Source organism: Egretta garzetta, unplaced genomic scaffold (assembly GCF_000687185.1).
Source record: "Egretta garzetta isolate BGI_Z169 unplaced genomic scaffold, ASM68718v1 scaffold457, whole genome shotgun sequence".
NCBI lineage: Eukaryota > Metazoa > Chordata > Aves > Pelecaniformes > Ardeidae > Egretta > Egretta garzetta.
Window position 1 is genome coordinate 638,909 of NW_009260187.1, and position 24,482 is coordinate 663,390.

A 24,482-nucleotide genomic window follows, 5' to 3' on the forward strand; every position below is an offset into this window, starting at 1 on the left:
CAGGGGTTACACACACGGAAAACATCTTGGGATCATTCTGTATGTAATGTGTTATCAAAGCTTTACATTATAAATCTGTTGCCTTTTGGAAATGAGAAAACAAAATGTGACGTGAGGATTGGAGGGGTCAGGAATAGGTCCTGTTGGTAGCAAAGCCCTGCATTTGCTGTAACGTATTCCCTTCACTTCTCCCACTTTCTCTCATTATCTTGTTTGTTATGTGTAGCTGAATAAGCATGTAACCTTTAAGGCTATGGAGCAGATCATTATGAGTTACTGATTAACGCCATGTTTCAGTAGCAGATCCTGAGTTCTTCTTTTTACAAACTGAAGGGGTCTGGCTTTATGATTTTTTAATTAGAGTGTAAATATTGCAGCCTCATAAACTGCTTGATTTATAGATGACAGCAAAGTTTGCACTTTGGGTAAGGACATGGGAGGCTTCGGAAGTACAGTTTCAGTGCCCCCGATTGCCTGTACGACCGTCCTGTTCTTTTGCCTTTGCTGCATTTGTCCTACCAGCCTTGCTGATAATGCCTGCGTGTCTTTTCTTTAAGCTGGCAGGATGACTGAAATTCCTTTTTATGTTTTTAAGCAAAAGGAGTACTCTCATACTCCACACTTTAACTGATGAAGTCAGTGACAGAAGTTGGAGTGATATTATTGTCACCGCCAGCCAACAAGGTGAGCTTAAAAATTGATGTTCATTATGAGGATTCCAGAGAAGTTGGGCCAAATTCATCACTGAGCATTGGTGTAACTGTCAGAGGCTGTCATGAGAGAAATGGTAAATCAAGACTGACAAAGATCCAAGCTACCAGTGGATAATAGAAGGGCATTTCTGATATCCCTAATGCAGAGCGTTATCAGATTTTCAAGGATGGAGACTCTGTTTCATCCCAAAGAAGGAAGGTCCTGCTTTTTCTCAGGCAGTCCGCAGAGCTTGGCTTCCAACATGCAGCTCAAGTTAGGAAATTCCCAGACATAGGGAGTGATATCAAGTTTAACTGGACTTGAATCAGCATTAATAACCAACAGGGCACCCTAAAATCCTCAGCAGTTGTTCATCAGAAGCTAGGACTTGCCTAGGCAGCAGGGTGTTTGGCGAGCATCTCTATCCTTGGAGCAGAGAAAGACTTTGCAAACACTGAACTTCTGTTCTTTTCCCTGTGGATCCTCCTTGCTCTGTCTCCACTCCCAATCTTCTTCAGCTTCCTGTCGGCACTGTTAAGCTTGCGTGGGGATGACTCAGCCCTGGATTGCTCTCAAGTGCAGTAATCCACCAACAGATGCCTAACTCTTCACACAGGGATTTTGCAAACTCTCCTTCCCTATTAGCACAACTTTCCTCTTTCCATCTCGCCCATCCTCTGGAAACTCTATTGCCAGCACTGTCAATAGGATTTGTCTGTTGGGATTCTGCGGGGATGTATTTTGGGAAGGCTCTTTGTCATGTTGTGAGGAATTGCTCTGTCTGCTATTTCTTCGCTGGGCTGTTTTCAGGCCCCTGTACCACTTCTGCAGCCTGCCTGCACCATGCTGGTGGCCCTGGGCTGTGGGCAGGGGCTAGAAGGAGCCCGGGCACAGTGAGTTTGCCTCTTACTAAGCATGCAAGCAGCAGCATAACCCCACCTGAAAGCTCTTTGAGAGAGACAGAGAAAGCTAAAGCAGACAGTCTTCCATAATATATAGTTGATTAACAGTGACTCTCCTGTCCCCAAATACATCAGACAGTGTCTGCAGTGCTGGGATGGTCAGGACGTAGCAGACAGCACAAAACCTGTGTTCTATTCTGCCCCGGCAGCCACTCTGAGTGACTGTCTGCAGTCAGTGGCCCATGGGAAGAGTTACAAATTCTCCTTTCTGCCCTTTAGCAGTGCCTTTCTCAGTCCCCACACTGGTCTCTTCCCTGCTCCAGCACCAGTGACCTCTCCTGTCTCAGACCAAACTGCTGGGAGAGGCGGCGGCCAGCTCCTACAAGCCAAGAGCTCGGCTTCAGAATTGAATGCTTTCAGAAAATGTTGGCGTTCTCTTTGCCGCCTTTTCTCTGTAGCGAGAAGACTAGAAACATAATTTTTTTTTAATGATATCCAAAATGTTCATGAACAGTGATGAAATCCAAAAACATGCCACAGTGTCAGATTCACCTCTCTCTGCTGGAACTGTACTTGTTTTACTACAGGAAGTATTTTGTGGCTCTACAGTAGCAGCCTGGGTTTGTTGCCAAAGGCCCAAATACTGAAGTTTGGTGGGGTTTTTTTTCATCAAACCTGTTGAAAGGCCTTTCAGTGCAAACTTGATGTCAATGGCAATTACATATATGTTTACAGATTATGGCTCCAATCCCATCCTGGTAAATGTTTTTGCACATGGTTAAATCTGCACGTGTAATTGCCTAGAGAATAAAATGAACGTAGGAAGATAATAACTTGAACTGAACTGTTTTCTTGTTCCTGTTTAATTTTGAACCTATTCGACCCTTGTGAGTTCAAAAGTTCACCTCAGTCTTGACCATTATTGAGTTTGGATTCTGTTTAGGAGAAACTGTGACTCCAAGTACAGCGAAGGGTCAGAGGACAATAAATCCAATAGAATAAATAAAGTGATAAATGAAGCAGGCAGAGAGACAGGAAAGTGAAAAAATAACACATATTGGGTGAGTTCAGGGTTTCTGTGACGTTGAAAGGTGTTTTGCTGCTGATTACACTGGGGCTGGGATTTCTTCCGTAACACCTGGTTCAAAATCCCTGGAATTCATCTAGGATGTTTCTATCACCTGTAGCACTCCTGTGTCTCTTAAAATGAGCTTTACTTTCTAGCTCCCAATAGCCCTTAGCTGCAACATGTAGCAGCCCAGTCTTCCGGGTGGGGTGGGGGGTGGGGGAGTGAAGTTAGGGAGAAAGGCTTTTCCTCCTCTTCCTGTTTCTCCCCAGAAGCTTCAGAGCCTGAAATACAGTTGTCTTTGCAACCCAATTCCATTTTCTGTTTACTGAGTTCCTCTGTGATACAAATGAAGCTGGCACCAAAGATATTACTACAAATTTTGTGTGAAAAAGGACTTAGAACATTTCAGTGCACGTGTGTGCCTACAGCCTTCAATGTCCTCAGCAGAACATTCTTGTGCTGTCAACACTGAACTTGAGCATTGAATCAGGGTGTCCTAAAGGTGAAGCCCAGTTTGCTTTGTAAGATGCATTGCATTTTCTCTGGGCTTCCAGTAAAGGAAGCAATTTGGCTCAGTGTCTTTACTTTCAAAAGCCCAGACTTACATCAGGGAAGTGCAAAAGTTATGTAGGGCCAAAGCTGCACCAGGGATGTGTAAAATGATTTAACTCTGCTGTCTGCAAAGGAGCAAGGCAGATTAGTAGGAAATACAGATTAGTCTGATAGTTTACAAAGCACTTCAATACCTTTTGGGTTGAGATGTCAGGTCTTATATTAATTATTAATATTTTGGTATTCTTGAGATCCTAGTACTTCACAGTTTAAATTGTCACAAATCCACCCATCATCAGCACGTTAAGAGGATTTCCTTTTTTTTTTTTTCCCTGCAGTAATTAAACTGAGCAGATTCCTGCTCTAGTTCTGCTGAGTTTATTTTACTGGAAATTATCCACCTTCTTTCAAAAGTACAAACATTAATTGAATTAGGAACATACCAAAAACTTGTAAAAAGAATTAAAAATCAAAGTATCAAGTTTTAATATTTACTTCTAAAGCATGCAGTGTTTAAAAAGTAAGATAATTTCTCTGAATTCCTTGAGAAGTATTTCTAGTCTATCAAACAGACCACACTTGATGGGTTAAGTACTTGGAAACCGAAGGAAGCACTCCAACCATTGCAGAAAGCCCGAGGTTTTAAAGAGAGAGGGGAAGTATTTGAAATGCTGCTTTCAAGTCAGGTCTGGGTATTCCAGTTCAGAGATGTTTCTTGTTGTCAGTAAACTAAAAATGGAAAGAAAAAAAATCCAAACCCCGCAAAGGAAGCAAAGATGGAGAACCTGAGTAAGTGATGATTTATCTGATAACAAAAATCCTACTACCCCAATCATTCATGGTTTATTTCTTTGGCGTGCAACATTTAAGAGAAATCCACTGAGTGCTAGTAATTTCACTATTGCGAAAGCCAAATCCTTCATTTAAACTTTTGAGACGATTTTTCCATTTACTTCTCTGCCACTCAAGCAAAGAGCAGAAATCATAAGCTCACTCATACCAGTTCACCTCATCAATTAGAAAAGAGACAGGAGTTGCTTCCAGATGAAAAGGGGATGCAGCAGAGGAAAAATATGCTGGAAAATCAAAATAGATTGCCTCTAATAACTTCTGGATAGTGTTCCAGGCTGGGGTTGGCCACACTGAGACATCCCTAAACTTTGGGAAAGTTGAGATTTGGAGCTGAGCTGCCTGCTAGGACAGGATCATCAGAGAATTGGAGAATATTGTACTTAATTAAAGAAATTGATGTAGAGAACAGAGCCAGCAGTTTGTCTTCTTTTAAATAAAGAAATCATAAATTAATGCACTTTAACCAAAATTTGAAAACCTAAAACCCAAGCCCAAATTTTAAGTTTGTGCTTGCTGCCAAAAGTGCCATTTGATAGTGCACAATTATACAAGTAGCAAGATTATGGCTGATGAGTCCTTCGTGTTGACACAGGAAAGTTAAATGCAGAACACTGTTTGCTTCATTTTGTTTTTGTTTTAACACCACCTTTGGCAGCTGAAAAGTTATACAGTGTTAAAATAAAACCTTAATGGAACAGAGTGAAATGGCACAGTTTCCAAGGTCTCTGTTGGGAAAGTTATTAGCATTTGATAAATCAATTTCCAAAGTAAGGTAATTGGAGAAAATTGTGGTGTAATCCTCAATAGAAACACATGTTTCTTAGGCAGCAGAGAAAACAGTGTTGTCTGAAATGTTCCTTTAGGGGGAGAAATGTTTCCCTATTTTGTATCAATCAGGTTTGCAAGATTTTTGGATGGACGGTTATTCAAGCCATTCTTCCTGTTTGGAGTCAAAACAGGCGAGGCCATATCTTCCCATGGAAGAGCAATCGCTTACGGGCAGGCAGAGGATGTGTGGTAGCCTTCTCATGGTGGTTTTGTTGCTGTTCATTTGCGACCCACATCCGTGGAGGCAGCATGTGATGGTGTTGCAACTGTGCCTTTGGAAGGGACTCAGTGTTTGAGAGGGACACCTGAACAGCGTCTGTGAGTTGTGTTTCTTTTCTTTGCTTCCACTGGGGATGAGCAAAAGGTGATGCTAATGATGATGAGAAGAACGAAGGGAATCTCTTTCTTCAGAGGAACCTGAAGTTTCATAGCTTCAAAGGGCAGCCTGTCTTTGCCATACCTTGAAACCATAGATCTGAAGCACATGGTTTTCATCTAGACTGGATGTGAAACAAATGCTAGAAGGTATAATTGTGCTGAATGTGATGCTGGTTTTCTTACTTTTTGTTTCCTTTTACTCTTTCATTTCTTCTGGAAGAAAGATGTGCCGGGTGCCCATTAGCTCAGCAAATCCAATTTTTGGTCCACCTTTATCCTGAAATTTAAGAGGCAGATTAAAAAACATTATCATGAACTATTCCCATAAGCAATCTACTTTAGGGGAAACCACATTCATGTGGCTGCAAAGCGAGTTAGGAAAATAACCACTCAGGCTAGCTACCAGTGGCTCATTGTCAACCTGGAAGGATGTACATTCTGTCTAGGACCCTTTCCACATTTGCATTAATGATTTGGGTAATGAAATGGATATTAAACTTACTAAATTTGCCAACGATACCAAGCTGGGAGTGTCTGCAGGCAGGTTGTTGGACAGGATTAGAATTCAAAGTTATCTTGACGAATAGGAGAAACGGCTTGAAGAAGACAGGGTCCATTCAATGAGACCAAATGCCAAGCTCTGAGCGTAGGTGGAAATGAATACTCTGACAAACAGAAGCCAGGAAAAGCCTGTTTTACAGGAAGGGATTGGAGAGGACTTCAGCGGATCGGTAGCTGAACACAAATCTGCTCTGGGGGAAAAAAAAAACCCTCACATGTTGAGGGCAGGGAAGATGGCGTGCATAATGAGATGGTGAAGGGCATTCATCTCCTTTGCGAAGCATTGGCGAGACTTTAGTTATGGTGGTGTGCTCACTTTTGGGTGTGATAAGGAGAAAGATCTGCCCCAGTGGGAGAGGTTGCAAAGGGAACAAGGAGACTGCTTGGAGGTTTGCCTTGGAGGACACACTGAACCATGTTAGGCTTGTTTAGGGTAAAAAAGGCTGAGGGGACATGATCACAGGCATCAAATATATAAAGGGAGACTGCACAGAGAAAGAGAATAATTTTTCCTCTGTGTCCCCTTGGCAGAGAAGAAAAAGCAGTGGGATTAGACTGCAGCAAATAAGACCGACAGATAATGGGGAGCATGTCCTCACAGTGTGGACTGTTAAGGACTCAGGAGGTTGAGAAATTGCAGGCTCCAAGAACTTTCATTGAATGGATGGATGAAGATCCCTCTTCAGAGTATCCCATGGACAGTCTGATCTTCCTAAGGACTTAAGTTCCAAAGTTAAGTAGTGGAAAACTGTATTCCTAGAGAGTTTATTTCAGGAAAATGCCAGTGATTAAAGTTTTCCAAAGAAATCACCCCCTACCAGCCCTTTTAAGGGGGACATTAAAGTACCTACAGCTGCATGGAGCTAGAAAGTGGTGTCAGCCATGCAGCCATATTAGCACAAGTGGTTGTGGCAGTAAAGAGCTTTCCCTTCCATCTGCCTGGAACTTTTTGGGCTGTGTGGACAAGAGCATGAAAGTATGTGAGGCTGCTTACCTGCTGGAGCAGCAGGGAGAGAAAAAGGGTGTGAGGGAAGAGGACGCTTGCTTTGTACTTGAGCCGGTACGCTCACCTTGGATTCATACCATCGCCTAAGAAATGCCTCTCTGGAACAAGAGGGGCCATATATAGCCTGGTACATCTCCAGTTCATAGCTCTTGCAGGGGCGCTGTGGGTACCTGTCCTTGCTCTCTGCAGCAATCTAGCATTGTAAACCAAATGCTTAGGATTAGAAAGAAGGAAAAACCAAACCAAACCAAAACAGATTTTCTGTATGACAGTGTTGTTCATATCCCCTACAGCGAAAATGAAATGTAAAATTATGTCGTTTGAACATCAAGAAGTGACACAACGAAGGGTATAATAGAGTCTAAATAGAGGGTAAACAGTAAACTAGCAATGCGGTGCTAAATGAAAGATTTCCCTTCCTTCAAGGGTAGTCCTTTCCAGAGTGAGATATAGTGCTTTACCTTGGGATTCTGTTTTATTTTGTGACATTTCATATTTAATTTTTGCTATAGCTTTCTTTCTGTGCAAGAAGTATGGATTCATCATGTGCTTTCCAAGTGTGTTGAGCAGTTTGTGTGTATCCAGCAGAGAAAAATCTGTGGTATTAATTGAGAACTTGATCATGTTATGAAGGGTTCTGAGTTACATATGTGCATGATGGAAGAGGCTGAGATTTTTCCTGCGCACCCTAACTTTTGCCTTTCATGCTTAAAAGTGCTTAAGTTTGCACCTCCAGTGCTGTGGTAATAGTATCAAGTGATCTGATAGCAAGATCAGTGGGGCCATGCAAGCAGTCGACGGCAGCTAGTTCACTGCTTTTCTGTGAGCAGGCTCTCGGGCAGGGTGGTTGCAGAAGCAAGTTTGGAGTCTGTTTATTAAAGGAGGAGTCTCCGCCAGTGCTGTGGTATCTCTGTCTGAGGAGATCTCTTTTGCAGAGGTCGTAACAGCCAACTTGCCAGGTATTTCCTGGAATTGTCAGTCTCTCTGGGGCACAGCAGACTGCGGTGTATAAAGCCACAACACTGACATATCACTTACCCAGTTCTGCTAGACTTAGCCTCTCCGTGAAGTATGCAAACTGTCTCCATCTTGTGCAGAATTTGCATTATCTAAAGATCACTATGTATGCTATGGTCCATTCGCCTTTGCAAATGCTGTTTAAATATAGCATCCATAAATAAATGTTAAATAATTCATGAACATAATTTTGTAATTTCTGCTAGGCCACACCTCTCTAGGGGCATATTTATGAACATGCGTCAGCCTGGAATCAATGCGTCTGCCAAGCGCCCTACCTCTGAGGCAGAATTCCCACATCTAGCCCAAAATGCTGCAAACGACTCTGATTCCACTTCACTAGTCATCCATCATACTGTCACTTTAATTCAGATGCTGCTACTTGTTTTAATAACATACATCTTACACAAAGAATATTGCTAACACAAGATTCTTGAGGTAGATTTTTACAACCTCATAAAATGGCATTAACCCTTTGATCCCTGATACTCTTTTCATACGGCTTTTTTTTATGCTTATCAATAACCTGTGTTCATGGGGTCTATTCATGCTGGAGACTCCGACATCAATCACTGCAGTAAAAATATTATTCCTCCAGCATTACCCTAAAGAATTATGGAAAGAATAAAAGTGTTATTGCAGGAATTATTTAGCAAACAATAGATGGATAAAATGTATTATGATAAGTGTTAAATTATATCACCTCATTACAGGAAACTACCTGAGATAGCACAGAAGGTAGTTCAGTGCTTTTTCTAAGTAGTTCAAAGAGAACAATAGCAGAATCCCACAAAAGGTTTTACTATGAAACCCGGGAATGACAAGGCAAATGATGTATTATCAAATAAAAGAGGGGCGGTAGGGGGGGAGAAAATTCTACCTGCATATTTCTGAGTTGCACCTGGAGATATTTTGGGGGTGAGTGGAGAATAATAGTAATTTACAGTTAGCTGCTTAACGCTCAAGAATTTAAGAGGCTTAATTTTTTTTCTTTGCATATCTATAGAAATACCTTCCTCATTGTAACAGAGCAATATAGAATGTGCAGTTTTAAAAAATATTTTGCTTCTGTTCCAAGTAAAGAACATGCGAAGTTATTTCTTTCTTCCTTCTCCCTGCTTTTTTACTTTGTGGTCAGCACCAGGAATTAGAAAAGATTTTACTGAAATGCTTGATTAAACCAATTACTAAAATCATGCCCGTATTTTATTTATTATTAAGGATACCTAAACAAGGTTGGGTTCTGTGATTTCGCCAAGTAGACTCTTATCAGTTAATGCAGATTTAGAGAGGGGGAAAAAAAAGCATAATGTTACGCTGGGCTCATGGGATTCATTTGATCAACATGATTAAATTATTTCCTTACTCAGCTAGAAGGAAATTACTAGTAACCAGACATTATGTGTCTGTTAATTATGTGCAATAAGGTTCTCTGCTATCACACCAGCTCTTGCATTCATGTTCTGTGTGTTTTAAAGGCATTCTCATTTTTTAAATGTAAATATTGAAAAGGGACAGCTATAATTTTCTTTCCCTTATTTAATAAATATCTAACGTGCCAAAAAGCACTTGTAAGAAGCAGCTGTTTGTCCTTGGTGTAATCATAGGCAAGTTCGTGACGATGACATGCTAGCATTTCACATGTTTTGGGTCGCCCCCACCAGGATTCTTTTTGCAATCGTTCATTTTTTTCAGTTGGATCATTTATTATCGTAAGGAATGTGAAGGAGGGTTTGCCAGAAGCCTGTAATTTTGCTTGAAATAGTTAATCTCCCTGATGCAAGGTCTGCTCACCTATACGTTGTCTTTGTGCCAGATCTACGTTCTGCTCTGATGCTGCCCAATCTAGGATTTCAAAAGGGGTTTTCATAAAGGAAGAAACAACATATGGTACAAGAGGGGCCTTATTCTTTTTCTAATGAAATGATGGGCTTCTGTTTCATATTAAAGTGTTAATAGGTCTGAAATTAGGTCTCAAAAAAGAGAATAGTGCTTTTAAAATTCTTAATATGATTCATTATCTGCAGTCAAAACCAGATGACATTTATTTTTATCCAAATAAAAAAAACAAGGCAAGCCAGAGGAAAAAAAATCCTGGATTCAGGCTCTGATTTATTGAAGAGAAAGCTCTTTAGAATCAGAGCTTGGGCTGGAGGCTGGAGGTTTTGTTTGAGTTTGAGAACCTTCATATGTTTATGAAATCTAAACAAATATTTCAAAGAAGGTGGTGTCACATTTGAAGTAAGTGATCCTATTAGGCACTGGGATACGGCTGCTTTGTTGAAGGACTGGGCAGCATTTTATGTATGATAGTGCTGTGTACCGCTAATATACCGAGACATTACTTTCATCCGAAATGCCGATAGGACTGAACTTCTCTCATGCACTTTGGCTTTCAGTGTTAATAATGAATGAATAAAGTTCAGAGGATAGAAGCTAAATGGATATTGTGCTTTAAAAGAATGAATTTTAACTAACAGCATGCCAAGCTATTCAGAAACGAGTGAAAGACAGTAAATGGACATACTTATTGGGAGTGGATGGGAAGGCTGTAATGAGGCGTTTGTATGAGTTATGCTGGCATAAAACACTAGAAATTTCAATACAATTGAAAAGACATGTAATTAGAAGTAACGAAGGTTTGATGGCATTTCCTTGATTACGTGGAATTTGGGTGCATCCTTTTTTGCCACGGTTAGCTTCTATAGGATAGCCATCTCTTCCACACTCTTATTTGATGTCATTATCTTACTCTATGTCTGCCAGCAAAGCAAGTGTGAATCTAATGGGTTTTGTAGATCTTGGGCACTGCCAGTAGGCAGCCTGGAAAGTACCTTCTCTGGAAGCATCATCTGGATCGTGCTTTGGGACCTTCTTTATCTGATTATTACGAACCACCAAGCCTCAGCAATGGTGATCGCTCTTGACCCAGAAAACTTGTTAGTTGCCCAGATCCTCAGTTACTGTCAGTCAGCTTCAGTATTACAATGTCGGTTCACATCAACAGTGGGTCTGGCTCAGAACAGTTATCAGCACCTGTAGCACGTAGAAAATGGCAGCAAAGAGGTTTCGTGCAGCCTAGACCAATGGATTCTCTTCCACACGCTGCCTCCCACCTCTATGTGCTATAATTGCTTACCCCAGAAGACCGGGCACTTAGAGATGTTCTCAAATGTGTGTGGAAACACAAAGCACAGTTGTATATAAGTAGTGCTTGTGATCAGCTGGGTCAAAGTCACAAAACAACTATCCTCAGCACTTTCTGATGGATACAAAAAGAATTATATAGCAAAGAGCTAATCCCGAAATGATGTGCATGTATGTAGAGAGGTACGTCTGACATTCACATTAATACCAAATGAGTTCATCGTGATTAATGTTATTACATTAAATATTGAAGGAATTAATAATGATTAGACCATTATTTTAAAGGGTTACCAACATGACACTGGCTCATTTTTTAACAGCTGTAGACAGTTGGGTTTGGACTTTTTTCTCTCTGCACATTTCCAGTCCTCACCTCCTTTGACCAAATATACTTACTTGGAATTTCATCTTACTGAATTTATTATTTTATGGCTGTGTTTCCTGCCAGGGCTAAATCCGAGTCCTGATGAAGTCATTAGAAGCTCTGCTATTCACTTCACTGCTGCAAAAAGCTGAGGGCCTGATCCTGATTTCCCTGGACTGACATGCGCTATTTCCATTGGCTTCAGTGAACTTTTGTACGCCCCCTTGATCCTAGGAAAGAGCTAAGATAATATTAGTTCGGGGTTTGTTTGGGTTTTTTTAAATATTTAGCATAGAAGGAAGGTTTCTCTATTATACCTCAGATGCTTTTGTAGAAAGGTGAAAAGAAAACCAAATTGAATAGTGAACAAGCCAAACATGTAAAATGCTCCCAGAAAATTCTTCCTGCAAGAATACAAGTCGCACCAAGACTTCAGTGAGTCACTTGGCCTTGTCACATGCTGCAGGCCCATGTTTTGGAATAGTAACCCAGAACTGGGATGGGAAAAAGGCTGCAAACAGTTTGCTGTGAAATTTAGCCATGTATAGTAAACATGATGGCCTGAACTAGGGAATAGCCACCCGTCACAAAGTGATTCTCTTTGTGCAGCAGCTTGCACCTCGTAAGTGGCAGATGCAAAGATGAAGAGGTTCTTGCTTGCTTCCTGTCCTTCTTTGTCCTGGTTTTTAATGAAAACTGACTTTCCTGTTTTTACAGAGGATCTTTCCTTGAAGGACTATGCATTATGTGCATTCTTCCTTTTCCAAAAAAATTGCCTTCAAAGAGATCAATAAGAAAGTCCAAATTACGTGTGCAGTATTATGTTTTAAATAAAACTGGCCTAACTGGGGTAAAAAAAAAAAAAAAAGATGCAGACTTTGCAAATCGGAAAAATGCCCGAACCAGATCATTAAGAGCTATGTGTTTTACAGGAATGGCTGCCAACGCTTGGGTAATACACTGTTTCTTGATGCACAAATAGTATTATATTCCACACTTTTAATAAAACTAAAGAAGCCAAAAGTTCTCATAAATGATCTATTCAGTAGAAACCGCTAAAACCTACTAAATCTGTTTTGAAGTACTAATATTTCACAGACAGTATTTAAAAATAGTGAATATCAAAGTGTGTGATTTATAAAGGGGAGAAAGCAAATATTTTTCCATTTCTAATTTGAAATTTTTGGGTAGAAGGATAAATCTTGTAACATTTGTCTGCTTTTCTTTACTTTTTGTCTTTGCCGATTTTTCACAGGCATTAGCTATGATTAAATTGCTTCTTGATCAGCTGCTGCTGATTAGTCATTTCAACCCATTCACAGAAAAGTGTATTAGGAGCCACAATTTGGCTGTAATTTTTTTTCCTGTTTTAATTGTTAAGAATTTTTCTGTGGTTGCTTTATAAAATGGTAGCTTGGGGTTTTCATTTGGACTTTTGTTCTTCAGTACAAGAAATTCAAGAAAAGAGAGGATTAAACTGGCTGCCAGAGGCCCATTTATTATAATGTTGCTTTTCCCACAGGTCTTCCTGTTGTGTCCAAGGTGTACCAGCCTTTTTAGCGATACATATATATATATGTATGCATATCTGTCTATGAGGAAATTAAGCTTGTCAGGGACCATTCTGTGGCATTGAGGCTCTTGGGCACAGAGCTGTCCCCTTGCATATTGTTATACACTTTTGCCTTCAAAATTAAGATGGCTGCACAGAGGCTGCCTATTGGGAACGGTCCTTGATCTATGAAAATACCTGGTCCTTGCCAGGGAATTGGCCAAGGGAATGGTGGATAGGTGGGCCAAAACATGCAAGGGATAGAACCAGTGACCAAGCAATATAGGTGGTGGAGCTGCTACTTGTAAAGCATGCAGGTACTTTAGTGTGTTTGCCACATATTTGTATCACACTTGCTGCCTAATGCTGGTTCAAAAATGGATTTTTCTACTTCCAAAATCTGAGTCCATGTTCACTGTGTCCATTTTGTACCCTCGTGCTCTGATTTTTCAGAAGCGTGATAGCTTTTTCTTTCAGTTGATGTCAGTGGACAGCAGCAGTACTTGCTGCCTCTAAAAATCTCGTCATAGAAGTCTGAATGTAAAGTTTGGGGTCAAAGTCGCCTGTTTATAACCCCCTATTTAAATTTACACTTATATCTCGCAGAAGGCATCAAGACTAGAGTGTATATTTTAGCGCACAAATTTCAAGAAGGGATGATTTTTCTCTACCAGATCAAGACATACCACCCTGAAAAATCTGAGTCTGGCTGTATTGAGCCAGATCCGTATATTTCATATGAAATACTCTCTGAACTGGGCATTGTTATTGAATATAATGACAGTAAAATAGTGTGTAATGGGGTCTTTTGTGTAGAATAATTTACAGGCTGGAGAGATGTAGCCAGTCTCGTCAGTAGTGATATGGTCAGATACCACTGTTTTTGTTGTTCCTCAGTTGTGTGTGAATTTCTCTGTTGTGAAAATGCCTGCAAAATGTATATACAAAATAAAGGATTGTACTTTCAGGTCTGGATGGTGTGCGAGTGGTGAGCTGACTGAAGAAAACCGTAACTCTGTGAATGTGTTTTGAAGGGTACATTGAGATCTACTGGTACATCGTACAAAGACCAAGGTATTAACTCTGCTAGGAGTATTTTGTAATTATTACAATGTAAAACCAAAATCTTATGTGTATGTTTTAGTTCTGATTAGTCATTTTTTTTGCTGGAGGAATGTCTAGTGGTTCGTGGCAGATTTCTGGTCCTCACAGCAGCAGGCTCAGTGCAGGGAGGATACCTCGGAAACATGTCCTGCTTGATTGCCACCTGGACTGTGGTATAAGGCAACAGGTTGGAGAAGGCTGGGCATGGGAAACCTACCAACATGGTGGGAGAAAAGGGTAAGTGCAGGCTGGTGAGTCTCAAGGCTTTGCTTGCCCAGATAGTGCCAAGTGTTGGTTACCCGAACACTTTTAAGGACCACGGAGGACATAAGTGTGAGTTGTGCCGGTGCCTTCAGGGGAGGCAACCACTTCATAGCTCCCGCACTTGTTAAAGCTTATTTGATAGAGGATGGATTAAATGCGTAACAGCGGCACCGAACCTCTTTGTGCCCATTGCGTGGTGGGAGATAGGAAGGTGACCGCAGCCTTGGCTGGTGCCACGTGCATGTTGGCCGAGCACCTGCGGGGCTGGGCTCTCAGTCCCCCTGCGCACTAATATGGCAGATGGCATCAACAGGCTTGCCTGCCCCCACGCCTTCCCTACAGCGGGTCAGCAAGACTTACAGCAGTCTAAACTGGGAGAGTGTTACCTACTTAAACTGTTTTTCTGACTTAATAAGAATTTTTCATCTACAGCAAGCCATTTTAAAATACTGTCTATACACAAACAGTCATTCTGAATAATAGGCCTGCACACAGTAAATGTCAGCTCTTTAAATCACAGAGGACTTCGGAAGCAGAGTAGAGAATGCTTCATAACAGTTTAAACTTCAGCCTCCCATTTATTATGTATGTGTTTATAAATCTCTGAGGGGCACTCTTTTTCCTTCTGGGAAGCCCAAAGGAGCGGAGTTGTTTGTCAGCCCAGCTGGGTGGTTGCACAGTGCCGTGGTTGCTCCTTTGCATTCTGACCCCATTTGGTTTCAAGGTTGGTATCCAAGGTTGTGCCCGAGGAAATCTTATTTTCTTTTCTCCTAAGAGCAGCATATAGGACCTTTTGTTTCTAGGAAGATAGTACCGGGAGAAAAAAAAAGTGGCGAGGGGTCAGCAGGACAGTGTTGTGTTGTGTTTTCCTTTTTAAGCTTAACATGAGTGATCACCACCTTTAGAAAAGGGCTCTCCGTTTGTCACATAGGAAGAGTGTAAGGGTATCTTGTGCAGCGATGGCTTTGAAAAATTTCTTTAGCGTTCCAATCTATCTTGGTTAGTATGAATACTTTAGCATTAAATGGAGAAAAGGAGAATCCATCAATAGTTAGTAACTGACCTTAAGATAAGAATTCAAAGTTCACTACAATTAGACCCAAGTGTCAGCAGAACCCACAAGGGAGACTATCAATATATTTGACTATACCTACCCATAGATAGCAGATTTAAATTCTGCAAGGGAGAGGACTGTGCATTATTCCTAATAAATACATATCGTGGTGCTGTCTTATATCCCAGACAAAACACAGAAGTTCTGTGTTATGAATGATAGTGGGAGAAAACATACTGAAGAGTAAATGTGATTCTGGATGGAATTTCATCACATGACTCTATTGTAAACCAGATGTTTGTCAGATTCAGTGGGAGAATGTATCCATCTTGAAATTTTTAATAAGGTTGCGTAAAGGATTAAAAGCAAACATTTACAATGTGCAGAATTTAAAGATAATTATATTTCTCTTAAATTTGTTATTTGCTTGGTAGATCATTAAAAGTATTTACATAATCTATCTATGGTGCAGTGCACCTTGTGAATGGCTTTTTTCATTATGATGTTTGATGTACATCCACAGCATCAGAGAACAAAACATAAAAAGGCTGTTCCACAGACATAAACAATACTTGTGATGTAAAAAATATGCTCTGTTATTAAAAAAAACAAAGGCTGCAGCCAAACCTAGGAGTTATGGTGTAAGGTTCTGATGCTTGGAGGAGAGAATTACATTTCCCTGTGGAAAGCAATGCCAGCTTCACCCCAAGGGGGGCTCGCTCTGGGTAGAAAGTAGATATGTTGTTACTCTTGCTGCCGCAGCCGATTTTTCCTTAGGTTTCTGTCCCCTTCTGAGGAAAGAAGGAGAACAAAGCTTGAAAAAAGGGCAGAGAGATAGGAGAAAGGGAAGCTTTATTTTGTAGCTAAGACTTCATAAGAGATTACTTTGCGTTTGTGAATTTGTTCATGCCAGCATCCTTACAATCCCTGTGGGCAGTTTTGTGGGGCTACATTCAAGGCCACAAGAATATCTTCTCTACTGTCCTTTTTGTTGGCAGATAATTCATAAGAGAACTTCATAGCACAGTGTATCAAGTGTACACAGAGATGCTGCAGTGGTATAGCATTATACTGGTCTCAAAAAAAAATGCTGAACAAGTCTATGTGAAGTTTTTGAGGTTTTTACATGAAATAGCATTTGAAAGAATAGGCAGATGAATGAATCATAGTCCCTATTTAATTTTGGGAGGTATTCTTCCACTCAGTGGATTTCTAAATCATGGGGAACAAGGACAAAGTAAGCTAAACTAATAAAATATGAGAATACTTTTTCCTTTGACATCATCTCCTATGTAGCTACAGGATGTATAAGACCACTTGGACCTCAGTTGTGATATTTTAATATACCAACCAACTTACTGGGAATGGTAGCTCATACCTATAGCACTTTAATCATTCCTGGTGCCAACAGGATCTGTTGAATACAAAATCTCCAACAAGTCAGAAGGCAGTATTAATGTTGAGATATAATGTACTAAACCTGGGAAGTAGGCTTCTGAATATGTTACTAATTCAAGCACATTATGGACCATTTATGGCCCAGATGGATTATTACAAATGGAAGATATTGCTGATGATCGCTGTACCTAAGTTAATGATGTGATAGAAACCTTGACACTCACTCACTGAGAATTCTGTAGCTGTAGCTTGCTGTCACGCTGCTCTCCTAGCTGCCTCTTCACCTCCACCAGCCCTTCTGCATAGTGTAGCCTGGGAGGGTTCAGTACTGCCAGCTCAAAAATCAAGGAGATGTTAACTTTCTTGCAGAACAGGTAAGTGTGCAAGCGAAATTACTAATGCAGAGCCCCTAGCTATAATCTTTATTAGAAAATACTAGGTACCACACACTTCTCAATGGAAGAAAGCAAAAGCTGTCTTTTAGTACTCTTGACTCACAGAACATGCGTTGTTTCTGATTTTTTGCTTGGGTCATGATAGGTTTGGGAGGGTCATGCGTATATATCTGTGGGAGTGAGGAAAAAAAATTAGGGTTACTGGAAAATCGTGACATTCCTGAAGACTTAATCCAGAATTTTTTTGCAGCTGGCTCACTGATACTGTCTGGGCACCCACTGTCAGTGTAGGAGATCCCTCAACTGTTTAGTGAGTACATTTTAAATGTTTTTCCAGCAAACTCCCTGCATTCAGGTAGTTGGTAAGATGGTGCAAGTCATCAATGTCTTGGCTTCCATTTAAGCTTGAGAAATAACACCATGATTGCCCTGTTGAGATACAGAAATGTATCTCAAAAGCCCAAAGCAGGACAGTTGCTAAGAGGTATTTCTTGCATTGAGTAATGTCTTTTTACAGCCTTGAGATTGTCTTGGAGAATGTTACTAAGTTAAAAATGTCAGCCAAGATCAAAGCATAATGAAAAATTCTCTGCTGGAGCAGAGAATCAGAGGTGAGGGGTAGGAGACCCAGTGTCCAAACCCTGTGCACGCTTATCCTCCCACTGCCCCCTGACCACATTAGCTACTCTCATGTTAGAGATACAACACGGGAAGAGATAAAACATGAAATAGCTGAATCTGACTTACTTTGAATGTCTGTCAAGTTTCATGTCTTCTAAGTCCTAAACAGATTTATTTCACTTGTATCAGTCACTCTTTGGCAGGTCAACATAAATCAGAAAGCAGTCTGGGAGAAGGTCCTTCAGTTGCCAACTTGCCTGCGTCACAGCTTCCTGCGGAGTACACAGTTATACGTGTATATGCAGAAGAGATTTGAGATTCAGTAATCGCTGTGGAGTGTCGCTTTCCTCATGGCTAAATACCCAGAGGAGCTGGCTGAAAAGGTTAGCCGTATCTGTCAGGTTTTTTGGGTACAACGAAGGATCTTGTCCATTCAGTCTAAATAAGGTGTAATCTCGGCTGCATGGGTCAAATATTCCAAGTTCATTTACCAAATCATTGGGCAAATGTCACAAGTTCCGGACAGACTTAGTATAGAGCGATGCAATCTATCAATACACTTAAGCATATTGGAGGGAGAGCATCATGGCTGGGAGTGTTATTTATTCAGTGAAGCACATGCTAAATTGAACAGCATGCTTTGGATAGAGAGGGTGGGGGTCTAGCACTCAGCTTTCCAACGAGCTTTTTTATTTCCGTGTAGAGAGATTTTATACTCAAAAGAACTGTAACAAAAGCCATTTAGACTCACTTGCCATCCAAGTGTTATTATTTCTCCCTGTTAGACTGCAAAGTCTTAAGGAAAACAAGTTTTTCCTAATAATTTTCGGTTCAGATTGGACCTGTGTGGGCTTATAAGGTCATTCGCTTGACTGAGCAACCACGGACGTTACACAGTGGGAAGTGGGCAGGGCTAGTGCTTGACAGCTGTTCTTGGGAGTGATGGCCATATGTATCCCTTGCCACAGGACTGGTTTTCTGATTGAGATAATTCATTTCTGGAAATACTTGCCTGCGCTCTGAGGGATGATGCCATAAATTCGAAATAACATGGAGATGCATTGGATTTATACGGGCGTGAGTGGGCTCTGCTGGTGTCCACCTGACAGCTCCAACTGGCACAGGGTCAGTTGTCCCTCTGAACACCAAAGGGTTACCACTTTCAGGAAAAGGTGCAGAATTGTGTCTTCTCTAATCAGCAAGATTGCGTTTAGATACTCCTGGTAAAGCTTTTTTTTATTGGCTTAGTTGTCTTGGTGTCAGTGGGCAAGGCTCCTGGTCAGGTAATGTACCGGTACCTGTGTGTGCTCAGAGGAAAGGTATTTTTTTGTCTTGGTGCCTCTGTCTCCCTCTCTCTTTCTTCCTTGGTCTGACTCATCCACTTATCTTGTAAGTGTTGTTATCACTGAGGATGCCTCTTATTGTGCTTAGATACTGTGCCTATCGGAATGATCTTGTTTGAGATATCTTCATTTCACAGATGAATATAACCAAGCACGCAAAACCCGTTAAAGGCCTTTGCTAAGGTTGCAAAGTGAGGTAATGTGAGAATCACGATTGCCTGTACACACTGAATTCAGCCTTCCTGTGCATATGTGTCTAGATACAATCTTTAGTGATGTGTTCACTCATTATTTTTTCCACAGGCCGCTTCCCTTAGCTGTCAGCCTGTTCTTTTAGCTCACTTGCTCCGTGTACTTTCCTAGGTCTTTAAAATAGCAACCTGAAAGCACAGAAATGCTATGGTGATGACATTCATATGAGCCATCAGTATCCTTGGGAAGTTCAGGGCCAGGCTGCATGGCATTCTGAAGTGTTTGGCATTTATTTTTAGAGTGCTAAAACCAGAAAAGTTGAATCTTACCTAGAGAGATCTGTACCGAGCCTACTCAATCTGTGAAGCAAATAGTTTCTCGTCAGGTAGCGATCGCATCACCAGGACAAGTCTTCACGCTCTGCAGAGCTGAGACAGTCTCAGTAAGTCTCCAGGGCAAGTCCTTATCTACTCTCTCTTCTTCCTTGTATGCTGTGCCAAAATACGTGTTTCATTAACTTTTAAGGGATTGAGACAACACTAAAGTTACATGATACTGGGGTGCTTTCGCATGAGACTGTCAATATGGATATGTTTTGAGTTGGTTCTGCCCTATAGCCACAAAGTATCATCATCAATATGTTTGTGAGAGAAGAGAGTTCATCTACACCTACTGGTAATTATCACGTTGTTGACATAATGAAAATGTAAGCAGTCTGCTCTGTCTGCAGCTTAGCAGGTGTAAGGAGACCTGTTGTTGTTAAGCAGTCGCCTTTTTTTCTTCCACTCTCCATTCACATTATCATGTTTTTCTAGTTTTCCTTAATGAATGCTCCCAAAATATCTTAGAGATTCAGAGTGACTAGCTGGGCAATTCATATTCCATTTGGATGTTACACAGCTTTTTGCCTGCTTCCCCTCTAATAAGAAGGCTGGAAGATCCATTCAAAGGGAGAGGGCCTCACGTTACAGACATCCTCAAATGTGGCTAGAATTTTTCCTGTTCTTGAATCCTCACCCATATTACCCCAGAATCCACTTTAATACATGGAAACAATGAGTAGGTTCATAATGGCTATCTAACAGTAAAGTGAGCACCAGCTTGTTTGAATAGAGGCATGGAGTCAAGCTTGCAGGTCTGTAGGACTTTACTAAGACTTTCTTTCCATTAGTGCTCCAATCCACAGCATCTGTAGGTTCATAATTTTAATCCCCACTTTTTTAACGTAACAATGAGTGATACGCTAAATCCAGCCTGATTGTGCCTACCCTAGCAAAGGTGTCAAACTGCTAAGGAGATAAATTAAAGAATTCTTCATGAGGTAACCATCCGACATGCTGCTGTTGCTATTTGTAAAGCTGTTGTCTTTCATCAACTTGTTTTTGCATAAGGTTTTGAAAAGCCATTCTGAATTGTGTAAATATCTGAATATAATTGGCTTTCCAATTTCACAGCTTATCAGAAGGAGAAAAAGAGAAGGGGGGAAGACCCTAGATATTTCAAAGACAATAAGTGCATTTGATGTAATGGTCTATGATTTTGTCTTTTGTTGTTTAACCCAGGATTGAAGAAACAGATGGTAAGATTTCCTAGGAAGCTTAAAACGGAAGCCAAGCTAATACAAAACTGTTCAGCTATCAGACAGGGTAAATCCATTCTGTGGCTTTCTTTTTTTTTTTCCAAATCACAACCCATCAAAAGAAAGGTTTAGCTTCATAAAAAGATATTTACCAGGAAGCTTTTTGCAAAGGAGAAGGGCATGCTTTGTTAAACCAGATGCATTTTATTTTTCCTGGAACCAAGATTTATGAAAGCAGTATGCTCATATTTCTCCATATACAGTAATTGGAACTCATTATGCTAATTGTATTTCCATTATCACTAATTAACAATCATAGTGACCTGGCCCACAGTCTAATTTGTCTTTAATCTGTTTTTGTATAGGGAGTTTTACCCTGTAATTTCAAGGTGATAATTCTATTCAGCACAACTTTATTGAATAGTGAAATGTAATACTTGTAATATTTAGGGCTGTTCCCATTCAGATAGTTCAAAGGGAACGGGAAGTGAATTTATACCTGTCCCCACTGCTGCATTAGTGGATCTGCCTCCCTCTTGCACTCTGTCTAACCTACCTGTGTCTGGCTTAACCCGTATGCAGCTTATCTAGAGTAACTGGAGGTTGGTCAACATTTGCTGATGAGATTTGCGAGCTGTGAAGGAATGTGTGTGTGTGTGTTTATTGGTGGATAAATCTGTGGGAATTTGCCATTTTTCACCTTGTGACACTTCACCTGCAGGAGAACAGGATTTTCCTTGAGTGGTGTTTCTGGTGTAGTATAAAACATGTCCTATGACTTGAGGGGGAAAACCCCTCTGAGCTTAGCATGAAAAGTGTTTTGTTTTGTTTTTTTCTTTTTGCTTAAACAACAAGTAAATGCTTGTTTGCTTTTTCTCCAGGGTTTGCTGGCATTCAGATATTCCAGGCTTGAGGTTTTTTTCTGCAATTTCAGAGCGAGGGAAATGAGCAGCGCTGTGCCACTGGGGTTTTGCAAATCCTGCTATAGTGCTCATCCCTCTTGAGTCAGTGTTACAAAAACACTCTCAGCAACTTATTCCAGGCAACCCAAATGTTTTTCTCTGGTGCTGCTCACCTACTGCCCTTTTCCCTCTGCTGATTCACTGGCTGTGCATTGCTGCTGATGTCACGTTGCTCCCATCTTACCCGCTGATCGATTGATACCAATAATACTGTGCTGTGCAAGCCCTCTCCCTTAAATCCTTGGCTTATTTCTTGGCTTCCTATCTGCACAGGGTGCCACCTTTCAGTGAGGTGGATACTAAATTTACCCGATTAGCTGTATTATTGCATACCCTTTGCACTGCTCCTACCGTGCTTTGTCATTGAAGACTTTCGAAGTGACTCTAAGTCATTGATCTATATCCCCGCTTCTATTTCTAACCCTTTCTGTCCCAGGAACAGCCCAGGTCTCCAGGCAAAGGGAATTTTTGTCATGTGGTGTCAACGTAGCTCAACAGCTTTACATCGTTTGTTGATTTGTCCCTGGATGGATATGAATATATATAGGTATATGCATATGTGTGTATAAATATATGCATATTTTGCTCAACCAGTTATTTTCCAAATGATTTCTCTTGTTGCAGTGGTCTCCCTCCACATGCCACTTCCCCACTTTAGGAAGAGGTGAATCATGTCACTGTCACAAATCCTCATGGCTTCTTCTCTTCACACTGGAATGTGCGACCTCCTGAATCCACAAGTGAGCCCTGCTTCCGTGTGACCCTTCCTTTCAGCTCCCTGGGGAACCGCTAAAGCCCCTCGGGTCCAATCCCCCTTCAGCTGCCTGGGCGGCACAGCCTTTGCATAGTAAATGCTCCTCCTTCACCAGCACATAAATCAGAGAGTACCACCTAATCAACAAAATAATCTTAATCAATGCTTTCACCGTCTGGCTTTCCCTAGCAAATATAACTCCCTGTTGATGTTTCCCATCCTCCCTTCTGTTATACCAGATGGTGTGTGTTCCAGTCTTTTTATTATCCTTCCCTGACCACGACACTTCGCTCAGTCCAGGGATCTTCATACTGCATCCCCCGAGTGTTCTCATCAGCAGCTCTGTCCTGCTCATTGCATCTTGATGTTTCAAGCATCTTGCACTTTTTTCCCCCTGTCTTTGCATTGATATTTTTAACAGTATTCATTCCCATAGGCTGGTCAGCTGATATGTGGTAGCACATGTGCTTTAGCCATCACATATCCTAAGTGACCTCTGAGTCTGTATAAATGTTGGCAGCATACAGGCTGATTTTATTCTTCTGTGTCACAGCTTCCTAAATTCTTCAAGATAAATACAGAATGTAGTAACCTCTTCCCTTCTTTTTTTTTTTCTTTCTTCCTTAGAGAAGATTGCAGAAGTTGATCTGCTTCACATTATCTACAATTAGGTTGTTGCTGGATAGGATGACATAATAACATAAGCATCAGTCAGAAGAACTGTACTTCCTAGGTGTACATATTTGATTCATGGCTTTGTCTTTCTAAGGTATTTACTCTGAGAAACAAGAAGTATGTTTGTGCTGTAAAAAGGAAAACAAGGGGGAGGAATTTTCAGGCAGAGGCCCTATTGGAATATGGCATGTTACATAGGATGTGTTTTCTGTGGTGTTCAGGGTAAAAGTGAAGGTAGGCTCAGTCTTGTGCCCAGTGAAGTTCGTAAAATCTCTCTGCATGTATGCAGATCCTCCCTGCTCTTATCCTTCTGTATCAAAATAGAGGCATTTTATGTTATTTCTGCTCTAACAGGCTTTCAAAAAAATTTGGTCGTCCTTCCTGACCTGCTACAGCGGAATAGCGCTCTGTGAACCTAAGATGTGTATATACTCTGCAATTCACAGCCCTAGTCAATGAAATAACCCCTCCACCTCCCCTGCAACCCTGTAACATTGAGTAAATGAGGCCAACTTGACTTCCAAGCCCATTGCAGCAGCAGCACAGAAACTCACCACCAGCAAATCCCAGGCTGAATAGTTCCAAGTTCAACTCGGCCAGCCCTCGTTTGAAACATTTGGGTGGAGAAACACAATCTCCCTAGACTACCCGGCTCTCCAGGCAGCAGTTCCGCTCTCCCTAAGCACATGCTCGCTTAATACAATTTGTAGCAAATGTAATAGACGTGTGGAGTTGAAAGAGCGGCTGAGTATCTAAATTGCAAAGACCACAAATCAGTCACTGAGTAGATAGATATGCTAAGTGAACGCCATTTTTCTGGAGTATCTGACAGAACTGGAAATCACAATGCAGAGCGATTTTATCACAGAGGATTTTCAATTTGTTGTTTAGAAAGATGGGTCAGTAAGCATCCTCTTTATCCCTAATGACCAAAGAATGTAAATAATCTTGTTGTAACCATTTTTCATGTACATTTTCTATCTAGATGAGGTATATTGCCTTCTAGGTATTTTTTCTCCCCTATTGAGGAGCATAAGGGCTTTTTTTTTTTTTTGTCCTCCTGTTAAAAGAGGCACTGCAGACTAATAGCTCTTTCATTCATCATAGAGGTTGATGCAGCTAACGTTTTAGGTGGTATTGTCTGCCAGTAATACTTAATCCCATTGTCGAAGGCTGCAGCGCACGGAGAATGTTTTCCTTGGAAAGGAAGGCTGTAGGGA